This window comes from Panicum virgatum, chromosome 9N (assembly GCF_016808335.1).
Source record: "Panicum virgatum strain AP13 chromosome 9N, P.virgatum_v5, whole genome shotgun sequence".
Taxonomy (NCBI): domain Eukaryota; kingdom Viridiplantae; phylum Streptophyta; class Magnoliopsida; order Poales; family Poaceae; genus Panicum; species Panicum virgatum.
This window is the reverse complement of record NC_053153.1, coordinates 17903089-17915153: the sequence shown is the minus strand read 5'-3', so window position 1 is coordinate 17915153 and position 12065 is coordinate 17903089. Positions and strand designations below refer to the sequence as shown.

Below are 12065 nucleotides of genomic sequence, written 5' to 3'. Positions count from 1 at the left end.
ACACCAAAACAAAAGAAAGGCTTAAAAAGAACATACAGAAAGATAGGGCTCGTTGCTATGGTTACGAGAACGCAAGAAACACAGAAAACGGAGCTACGGTTGAAAAGATACAACTACCGAAAGATTTGTATTATAAAAGAAAACAAAAGAACTTTACTTTATTTATTTTAATTAGAAACCACATGTGAAGGACATTCAAAAGAATTATTCTTGATTATAATTAACTCACATTATATTTGAATTTATAAAAATAAAGTAAAACTTAGTCAAATTTTATTTAAGTATCTATGTATAAATTACTATTTTAAACAATTAATTAGAAAGAAACTGGTGAGAACATCTAAACGCATAAGTTTATATGAGTGGTGTCGAACTAAACAAATTAAATTACAAACACATTTGAGTTGATATTTAATCAAGTTAACATTAATTATGAAAATTGGAGTAGAACTCTAATTTGCTTTTAATTAGAAAAGCTAAATGAGAGATCATTATTCAAATCAAATTTATATTTATTTTTAAAACAAGAACTACGACACAACGACGCTGCAACACGATAGCTTACGCTAAAACAAAGCTAACACAGCAAGAATGGATCGATACGGATCTAAAACGGCGATTCTACGCAAGAAACAAGCTGCAGGGATCTAGTCGCGATTAAACGTAGACTACGAGGGTTAGCTGCTGATTTTTACAAGACACAGGAAATAGTGCTCGCAAATTCAGCAAAGGTTAGGGTTGGATCTGAAAAAAAAAATTAGGGATGGGCCTAGGCTCAAAAGACCTAATAGATCTAGGGGGTTATTGATAAAATTTACAATACACATGAATTAAGTAAAGATTATAGGCTTCTCTAGGGGGTTTCGTGCAAAGCTTGTGGATCTCAAGGCCATGGCGTACAGATTTCTGGTGGTTCCCGTCGCTGGTGTTTTGGGGTTGGGAGGCTATGGGGAGGGGAAAAGAGAGAGGAGGAGGAGAGGAACTCGTTCAGGTGCTCACCCATTGCAAAGAGGTGTCGTGGTGGCCGGATTTTGTCTGGGACGGAGAAGACGGCGCATTGCGTCACGGCGAGCTCCTGGAACCGGTGCTGCTGGGCAACACGGGGATGTGCGCAGGGGAAAAAGGTTATTTTAGGGATTCCCAAACAAAGAGCCTCCCTATGGGTAGTCTATATTTTTGTGTGGAGTTGCCATGAGAGGTTGATTTAATATATAGGGAGAAAAATCTCACCATCCCACATCAACTCGCAATGTGGTACTAAACCTCCCTCCCATGCTAATGGGCTTTAAGTGCCTTTAGCCCATTAGGGAACACATGAATTGACCCTTGAGGTCCATTAGAGATTTATGTACTTTTGATAGACTTAGCCCATTTAAATTTCGGAATTAATTATTTTCGAAATTAAAATAATTCTAGAAAAATCTAGAATTCATATTTAAAGTTCGAAAAATATTCCAAATGGCCCGAAAATTCTAGGAAAAATCCTAGAAATATATTGGGACCTAACGAACTCAAATAAAATATTTGGAGCTCATGAGAAGATTTGGAAGAGCCTCTAAAAATTAGAGTTTGCTCTAGGGAAAATGGGAAAAGAATCCAGAAAAATCCGGAAATTCCCGGGAAGAAATTTTGATGATAGAACACGTTTTGAAAGGTTTTCACACTCAACAATACTATGCATGTGACATGAATGCATCACCAGAAGAACAACATCATTTAATTTGAAAAACAACCAATATTTATTTTCTTTTACACTAAATTCTCTGTGAAGAAAAGTAAATATTGAGAAAATTTTAAAACTGAGAAAATTGTTTATTTTTTTTTAATTTTAATCACAGCCTGAAATCCAAAAATTTCAGGGTGTGACACTAATGGTGTCAAATTTTCTCAAAAATTCGTTCGTTTAACATACTTTTCGGGCTTTTAAAGTTAAAATAAAAAAGAAAAGGAAAAAATGAGACGGCCTATTAAGGCCCACTTGGTAAACCGGTCAAACCGGCCGGTAAACCGGTCTAACCGGCCGGTATACCGGTCCAAACCGGTTACACATGCGATTTTAAATTTGGATTTGAATTCAAACCGGTCGGTATACCGGTTGAACTGAGTTTTTTGAATTCAAATTTGAATTTGACCGGTTTCTACCGGTAACCGGTCTGGTTTACTGGAACCGGAGGGCGCCGGTTTGGGTAAACCGGTCGGGAAAAGAAACCCTGATTGGTACTGCCCTAAGGTGGATTCCACACCGAATAGGAATATCTCTTCTTCTCTAATTTTCCACACTCAACCGCTGAGGGTAGCATTAATTGCTTGAGTTGATATAAATAAAATAACATATGCTCCAGATGTTTAAAATTAGTTTTTTTATTTATCTACATTTAGTACTCCATGCATGGATCATTTGTTATATTTAATGTTTCGATGTGATTTCGATGTGATGGAAAATTTGGAAAGTTTATAGGAGTTGGGGGAACTAAACACAGCCCATATTTCAGTGGATGAGAACAAGCAGAGAAAGGGGAATGGAAAGACTCAGTGGACCTAATGAGTTATCTCTTGCTCCCACGCTAGCGTTGAGTTTTCCCACTCTCTTTTCCATCGCTACAAGAATCTGACGTGACTTGAAGATCCCCAACGATCCGAGGCTCCGAGCAATCACCGGCGTATAGCTACAGTATTTGGAGGTCGGCACAGTACTTCATAGTAACTGGGGATCCATGCGTGAGAGAGAAAGCCACCTCAGGCTCTGAGTGACACTAGCGCTTGCAGACGGGATCGGCTCTCCATCTTGACACTATGCACCGATTAAAAAACTTAGGAGCTACTCCCTTCGTCCTTAATTAAATGTCGTTCTAACTACTGGATCGGGAACTAATACAATGATCAAAAGACCCTAACACCCTTATGTTTGTCAGCTGACACATTTGGAGACGCACCATTAATGATGTGAAGAAGCACGCGTGGCACACACAACATATTAAAAGAATCAGTTGTCACCATTACTTTTTCACAATTAAACATGTAGCACAATGTTTTTGGAATTAACAAATCGAAGAGGCCAACCCATGGTGGGGTGCAGCAGCTACGGTAAAGTTGGCAGGGTAGACGCCGACACTTAATCAGGGACAGCTAAGAGCAGCTCCAATGTATATCTCTCATATAGCAATAACGGTGGATCCTTACAGTCGGCCGTAATTATGATCTATTCTATAATGATTAAAGCTTCTTGGGGAAACAAGGTGGGCCAGCTTAGGGAAAAACAATTCATGTTTCTCAACCACCATCGTGAAATCCCTCGAATCTACTCCGACAGATCAGCAAAAATATTGTACGTATTTTATATCTTATGCCTACACCTTAATCTTATGATGTATTTTTATTGGATGTTGCTTGTGGTTCATCCCACATTGCTTGTGGTTAATAGCTATAGCTGCATTTAATGCTTAAGGTTACTTTTTTTTTGCACATTGAAGCTACTCTGAGAGCAAATTTAATGGGTACGCCGGCTGCTGGTTGCAAGCAATGGCGGGCCCTACAAATATTTATTGAATAGCAGGGAGTTCAGCCAGTAGCGGCTGTCGCAGCAACTCTTCGCCCGCTGGAGCGAACGTCTGGCGAGGCATCCGCTCTATTCTCTCTTGCTTTCTCTCTCCGCCACATCTGATTTCACCGGCTTTTTACCCATTTTTGCTCTAAGCAGCTGACGACACCCCACCGCGGTACGTGGGGAGGCGAGCATGAGGCTGCAGCGGAACCCGTCTTCGCATTCGGAAAGGCCTACTCCGTGGTCACCATACTCTCCTGCAGTAGTCTCGCTGTAGTGCCTGCGTGTGCTGCACCTGTGGGCGGTGGAAGCAGGGTTAAAAAAACCGGCCGGAACCGGTCCGGTAACCGCGGTTACCGGTCTAACCGGCCCGGACCGGTTCCGGTTCCGGCCGGTTTCAAACCGGTCCAAATTCAAATTTTAAATTTGAATTCAAAATATGGAAAAATCCCAAAAAATTCTTAAAATACTTCCAAGTTTGCGACGAATCTAATGGTGTCAAATTTTTCAAATATTCGTTCATTTAGTATACTTTGCGAGCATTTGAAGTTAAACAAAAAAAACATGCATACAAAAGTATACAAATACAATGTAAAAGTAGTACAAAAGAGAGTTGGAGGGTTCATTTAGACTAAAACATATTATACAAATATTCATTTAGTATACTTTGCGGGCATTTGAATTTAAACTAAAAAAGAAAAAAAATTTGAATTTAACATAAACCGACCGGTTACTGGTCAAACCGACCGGTAACCGGTCAAACCGGACCGGTAAACCGGTCTAACCCGGCCGGTTAGATGTTCGAAAACCGGTATAACTGTGGGTTTTGAATTCAAATTTGAGTTTGGCCGGTTTTTACCGGTAACCGGTCCAACCGGTCCGGTAAACCGGAACCGGTGGCCGGCGGTTCGGTCCCGGCGGTCGGTAAAAAAATCCCTGGGTGGAAGTGGGATTGGAAACCGCGGCGCGGCGCACGCAGAAACGCTCCGCCCCGCGCTCCGTTTCCCTCCACCCACCTCGCGCCGTTCAAATTTTGAAAACGGGGGGCGAGTCACCCGGGCCTTTCCGCGGGTCAGCCTAGGGCTGGGATCCTCCTGCGGCGGCGCGGAAGGCCGGAATGCGCCGCGGCGCCTCGGTCGACGGGCCCAAGCCGCCCCCGCTCCAGCGCCGGAAGCAAATAAAGGAGGAGAGGGGCGCGAGAGGGCGGGCGCCCGTTTCCGCAAGAAAAACTCCACTGCTGCCGGCCGGCTCTCCCTCTCCTCACCGTTTCACACTTTCTCCAGCCGGCTATGTCGGAGGAGCCGGAGGGGGTCGCGGCCGGGGACAGCGGTGGTGGGGAGGTGAAGAAGACGGGGACCAAAGGGCTGGGGAAGGGGGCGGCGAGGGGGCGGGGGAGGGGGAAGCGGCGGGGTGGCGGCGACAGGTCCGTCGCGGCGCCGGCCATGGACGGGGTGGCGGTCGGGGACAGGGTGCTCCGGGAGAGGAGGCACCCGCCCAACGTCTACTGCGAGCGCGACATCGGTGACGATGAGGTGGGCCTGGAGATGATTTCCTTTCCCCTTCCGTTCCCTCATTTGTTTTCACTTGGGATCTCCATCGTTTTCGAGCGCCTCCTGGTTGTTACGGGTGTTCTCCACCATATTTTGCAATTATGTGCGGGAACATGAGCCAAGGAACATTAATTTTTGGTTGGGTGCAGGAAAATGGTAAAACAACATTATATCATTTCTTATGATTTCATGGTTCCTTTAAGAAAGATGCCCCTTCTGTTTTGAGTAACCGAGTAGCAACTTTTCTGAAGACAACTTTTCATGTACTACCCGATGCACCGCCGGGGGTGGGGGGTACAACCTTGCTAAGTAAATGCAGAAAATTAGAGATGCAACTTTTTGAGGGAGCAGTTGAGTATTCTTCAATCAATCGGTGGATTTTTCTGAAGATTCTTTGTACTACCGATGGGTAGTAAAGGAACGGAAAAACGTTTAGCTTTGACTACTTCCTTGTTCCTCCTCCCGCTCCTCCATTGACATAGTACCAATAATTCTTTTACCACACTGGTTGCTTTATTACTTCGTTTGTACGTTGATTTTGTAGTATCTTGTGTCCCATTCTTTGAAATACGTCTACTTGCCACTGTATCGGTTTAATTCTTGCTAGGTATGTTTCGATGCAGTTGACTAATTCCTGTTTTGGCGACGTAATAATTATCAGGATGCTCCCAATAACCAAGTCAAGCCCAAGAGGCCCAAGATAAGTGATGCTGGCAAGAAGAAGAGGTCTAGAAAAGCCAAAGTAGAGCAAGTGGATAGCAAGGCCCACTTCCCCAATGGCAAAAACCAAAGTAAAATGAATGGGGTATGTTACTCTGCATCCTCACCAACAGTTTTGTACCCATGTTATCATATATCTGACAGTGTTAGACGACAAATTATCTTCACATTTTTTGTAATCCAAGCACCTCATCACAACTTCCAGGCATTGTTCCAAGTGGTTTAGAACTTTGCATAACTTTCTTATTTTTGTATTTGGCTTAATAGAAATCAAATTCTCGATGCTTAGTAAACATGCTCTATTTATATGAGCTTATTTGCTCACTGTAGCTAGCAACTGCACAATGATCAGAAAATTGTTTGTGATTATTGTGTGTTTTCTCTTGTATAAATTTTCCTTTCTCGTTTATCATCCTATTTCTGTCATTCATTTGAAGAAAACTAGATAACATTGTTTTCCTTGTACCTTGCTGTAGCACCCCTGTTTTGTGTTTTTGAGTTTATATTTCAATTTTCATCGGTGAATGTTCTGGGGTTTTTACTACTTTGGTCATAGGATGTCAAAGAAATTTCCTAGTAATTATGTCGCTATCTTGCAGTAGCATCCCAGTAATTCTTTGCAGGATGGTGAGGTTTTACAGAGCACAAAGAAGCGGAAGTACAGGGATGCCGGGAAGGTTTCTGGCACAAAATTGCTGAAGAGAGAGGGTGAAGAACAGAAGGTCTCCTCCTCCATGCATGGTAATTATGATGAAAATAACAGGGTAAGCTACTCATTCCCTGGCATAAGCTGTTTGTGGAGTGATTTTCTGTAACTCTTTGATAAATGCAAGTGTTGTTTCAATTTCCTAGAAAGGGAAGAAGATGTTGAAAGGGAAAGATGCCCTAATGTGCCACCAGTGTCAGAGGAATGATAAAGGGAGGGTGGTCAGGTGCAGTTCATGCATGAATAAGTGATTCTGCGTGCCCTGCATTGAACGATGGTTAGTCAAGTTCTCACAGTGCTGTTGTCCAATAATATGATTGAACATCATGAACAGTGTCCTTAGAATATGTCATTCAGATATATAAACTAAACATATGCAGTTTAGTCAGTCACTATATTCTATATGCATCCACTAAGTTTTTGTGCTTTATACAACTGCATTTTTCTCCTGTGCTACACAAAAAGGATGCCTTCTCCTACCAAAATTTCCATTCCATGAATATAGATGTGTGGCTATGTTATCTGATCTTGTTTAATATACAATTCTAATCTGCCTTTGGTAAATACTAAAATAGGTACCCTGATATGTCAGAAGATGAGTTTAATGCAAAATGCCCATATTGCCGCAAGAACTGTAATTGCAAGGGATGCCTACGAATGCGAGGAGTTGAAGAGGTATGCACCTAGCCCCTATTTGCCTTTACATATGACCTTCACTTATTACATTATTTTATGTGGCAAATCTTCCTTTTGAGTTTTCCTTAATGATTTCTCATCCCTCATGAGCAGCCTCCAAAAAAGAAAATTTCTGAAGAAAATCAAATCCGTTATGCATGTCATGTTTTGCGCTTGTTGCTTCCCTGGCTGAGAAAACTGCGACAGGAGCAGATGGAGGAAAAAGAATTTGAGGCTAAAATAAAAGGTATTGTATTCTGGTGTTACACGACACAATCTGGAACTGAGTTTGATGTACATGCTAATTCGTTTTATTTTGCAGGTGCTTCAGTGGACAAAGTGCAGTTGGAACAAGCTGAATGTAATCTAGATGAGCGTGTTTACTGGTTCGGTCTACCCATTTCCTTTGTCATTTTGCAAAAAAAGAAAATATTAATAGCAACAATAATCTAAAGCGTCTTCTTATTCTTCTAATGCAGCAATAACTGTAGAACTTCTATAGTTGATTTTCATAGAAGCTGCAAATGCTGTTTTTATGATTTGTGCCTTGCTTGCTGCTGGGAGATGCGCAAAGGAGATGTTCCTGGAGGAGAAGAGGTACAGTGGACGGAGCCTGAAAAGAGAAGCAGGGATTATGTTTTTGGAACTACTCCTAAGTCAAAGGATGGAAATGAAAGGGTCTCCTTGAGTAGTCACTCCCCAAATGCTGAGCCTTGCAATGGCATAGCTGCTATAGAGGACCCAAATAACCCTCTGCTACTGTGGAAAGCAAACAGTGATGGTAGCATAACTTGCCCACCAAATAAGCTAGGAGGTTGTGGTGGTTCGCTTTTGGAACTCAAATGCTTGCTTCCAGAGAAAATGCTTTCTGAGCTAGAAGAAAAGGCTGACAGAATTGTTAGGAGTGAAATATTTGCAAAAGCAGTAGCCAGAAGCAGTGGTCAGTGCCCTTGCTATGATCATTCAGGAAACATAAGAGCTCAGGATTGGCGAGAGGCTGCAAATAGGAAAGGGTTGAGTGATAACCACCTCTATTGTCCAGTGCCACCGGTATCAAGGAGGATGACTTGGAGCACTTTCAGGTGCATTGGGCAAGGGGTGAGCCTGTAATTGTTCTGACACCCTTCAGTTAACCTCTGGCCCTAAGTTGGGAAGCCATTAGTTATGTGGCGTGCACTGCGAGAAAAAAAGACCAATGGCAAAGTAGAAGATGAGCACTTTGCTGTCAGGGCAATAGATTGCCTTGATTGGAATGAGGTTAGGAACTCTATTTCCCTTGGTTTCTGGTTGCGTTTTAGTGAACACTTTATTGTTTGATTTATGTCAGTTTTTATTTCAACTATTCCATTGGATATGCTGTTTTCCTTTTTGTTTCCCATCCTAGGTTTGTTTAGGCCTTTAGGAGGGTGTTCATCACCCCTCCTGGTCCCCCACGTTGATTTTAATTGTGGTGGTACAATACAACATGGATAGAAGATTTCTTGATTATTATGTCAAGAAACATTGTCTGTGTAGATAGACTGGTGTTATTTGTATGCTTGCAGATAGACCATCCTCTGTTGTTTACATTTAAGAGTAAAATTTTTAAGCACTTGGCGATTGAATTTTATGTGCAGGTGGAATTAATATACACATGTTTTTTGTGGGATACACGCAAGGCAGAACTCCATCCCAGCCCACATTGGCCTGAGATGCTTAAGCTAAAGGACTGGCCGCCATCTAGTTCATTTGATCAGAGATTTGCCTCGCCATGGTGCTGAGTTTATCAGCGCATTGCCATTTCCTGAGTACACTGATCCTCGATATGGTCCACTAAATCTTACAGTCAAGTTTCCTAATGGTGCCCTGAAGCCAGATCTTGGGCCCAAAACTTACATCGCTTATGGATTTAACCAAGAGTTAGGCTGGGGTGATTCTGTGACCAAGCTTCACTGTGACATGTCTGACGCGGTATGCTTTGTTAATGGTGATCCTTTTTCTCATATTGTAACATTTGTGGTTGTTTTGAAGGGCGGGCCTAGTGCAGCGGTAGAGCCTACTGTCTGTAACCGGAAGGTCCCGGGTTCGAGCCCCAGCCTCTGCACATTTGTGTGGGTAAGTCTTGGGGCTTAAAAACAACCCTTTCCCAGACCCCGCACAGTGCGGGAAGCCTACGGCACTGGGTACACCCTTTTAACATTTGTGGTTGTTTTGTACCTTCAATCCAATGTAGAATAAAATTGACTTATGCAATGCTTTATGTTGTACTGGGTAACATGCATATCACTTTTTTTTACATCGCTTTCTCTGACCTAGCTTTCTTAAGCTTTGGCTGTACACCCAGCTGGTAACAAGTGATGGTTCTTTATTTTTTTCTTATCTGTCAGTTGCTTGGGTTTCACTAGTTTATCATGGCAGTAATTAATTGTGACAGGTGTCTTTCTTTGATCAGGTAAATATTTTAACACACAGCAGAAGTACCCTTACGAGACTTATCCACTTAAGGAGATAGAAAAGGACCCAGAAGAAAATGAAAGAACAAGATCTTCAGGAACTTTACGGTGTTTCAGAATCCAGCATTGAACACAACCTATCACAAACTTTTACTAATTCCAAGAATGTAACTATGGATGAAACATCAAAGAGCTCATGTAATGATAGTATCTGTAAAGATATTTCTGATGGTGTGTTGTACATATTGTCCTTGATTTTTAACTTAATACAACATTCTTGTTTGCACTGTGCAGGTCTGGACACCAATGCTGTAACACCTACTGATAGTGAAGGTGATGTTAGGATAAACATCCATCTCATGAATCTAAGGTACAAAGCAAGGCAGCCAAGTGTTTTCCAATTACATTGGCAATGTAGTTCGGCTATGATGCATAATGGAGCTCATTGTATTTCGACAATCTGGAGAGTGGAAAGCATGAGAGAACTGGTGGCGCCTTGTGGGATATTTTCCGAAGAGATGATTCTGACAAGCTACAAGATTATCTTAAGAAACATGCCTCGGAATTCCGGCACCTCCATTGCAATCCTGTGAAGCAGGTATTGTTTTCCTTGTACTCGTGGGGAGTTTATTTTCCCTGTTTTTCCTATGCTGACCAATAGTTGTGCTACTGATGCAGGTTATTCACCCAATTCATGATCAAACTTTTTACTTAACTGAGAACATAAGGAGAAGCTAAAGGAAGAATATGGTTAGTGAACTATTCATACCTCAGAAATGCAGCCTTTCGTGCTGCAGCCTTGTTTCTCTTATGTCATGGCATGCCTGTTATAGAGGTGTGGAACCCTGGATGTTTGAGCAGAAGCTAGGTGAATGAGCGGTTTCATCCTGCTGGATGTCCTCACCAAGTCCGAAACTTGAAGGTAAGAGAACTTGACCAGCCCTTTTTTTCATTTTACTTGAATGTAGCAATAGTTATCCCATTGCATAAAAACTGAATCCATTCTATTCGCGCAGTCTTGCATCAAGGTTGCAATGGACTTTGTCTCCCCTGAAAATGTCGACGAGTGTATTAAACTAACCGGAGAGTTCAGACGACTTCCATCTCATCACAAGGCTAAAGAAGACAAATTGGAGGTTGGCTACCATATGTTCAATGCTCTGCTTATGATTTCTTACTACTTGATATGAAGCTAACCACGAGTCAACCTGATGCCTTCAGATTAAGAAGATTGCTCTTTATGCTCTGAACCAAGTTATAAATTTCTTGGATCCTCCCTCTGATGGGTAAGCAGTAGCTGCAGTAACCCACTCTTAATATTTCACCATAGAATGTCTGAAGCTGCAATGGAAACTGATTAGTTTTAGGGAAATTTTGATCACTATGGTTCTTTGATTGATCAGATCGATGAATGAGGCTGGTCAGTCCGCCATTGAATCTGCTGATGGGAAGAAGCCTAAAAGTGGGGGTGGTCGCCGAAGGGGTAAGGTGAAGAGGGAAGACAAGTCCATCAATGACGCTGCTGGCCAGAAGAAGCCTAAAAGGAAGCGCGGTCGCCCAAGAGGTGAGACAAAGAGTGAAGACAAGCTCAACAATGACGCTGCTGGTGAGAAGAAGCCTAAAAGGAAGCGTGGTCGCCCGAGAGGTGAGAGAAAGAGTGAAGACAAGTCCAACTACGATGCCGCTGATGAGAAGCCTAAAAGGCAGAGGGGTCGCCCGAAAGTCTCTGGCAACCGCAGGTGATTGACCTGTTTGCTTCTGACAGGGAAGGTGGAAAGCATAGTAGTTGTGGTTGCTAAGGCTGTACTGACCGACCTGTCGGTAGTCATTTTGGAAGAAGGTTGTAGTGTAGGCCGCTGAGGCATAGGCCACCACTAGACGCTGTTGCAGCGTCTGGCTTTTGTTCATATGTGGTGATTGCCGGCTGACATCTTGGAAGAACCATGTTAGATGCCCGTAGTACAAGACTCTTCATGTAGTGGGCTGTGGTGGTAGCCTGTTCAGCACATGTATGCTGCTGATATTCTGGTAGTAATTGATCTGAATAGATGTGGTCACTCAAGTTTGACCTGTACTAGTACTCTAGAGCCTGGTGTGTATATCCAGTCCATGGAATGAAGCTTCTTTTAGCTGACGAATGCAACTGATTATAGTGCCCCTGCAATGCATAACCAGATGGGATAGCAGCAGGGCTCCTATAGTTTAATTGATTGTCATGTGTACCCACAGCTGCTGTGCACACAGTTTCGTTTATAGACCAAGCGATGCAAAATGTAGATGTAGTTTGCAAGAGGTGCGATTGTGAATTTGACCATTTTTCCATGAGGTTTCGAAGCATTGCATTGTGTCTGACTGAGAAAAAAATAGTTGGGAAGGTCGAAGGGATAAGGGGCTAGGGGCCCTGGGTTCGATGGACAACCTTTGACGGAGTTTTTTTGAAT

General features: G+C 42.6%; 1 pseudogene; it reads left to right on the top strand.

Annotated features, from left to right (window-relative positions):
* The first annotated feature begins 4614 nt into the window (after nt 1–4614).
* LOC120692203 lies at nt 4615–11767 on the top strand (annotated as a pseudogene).
* The last annotated feature ends 298 nt before the right edge of the window (nt 11768–12065 follow it).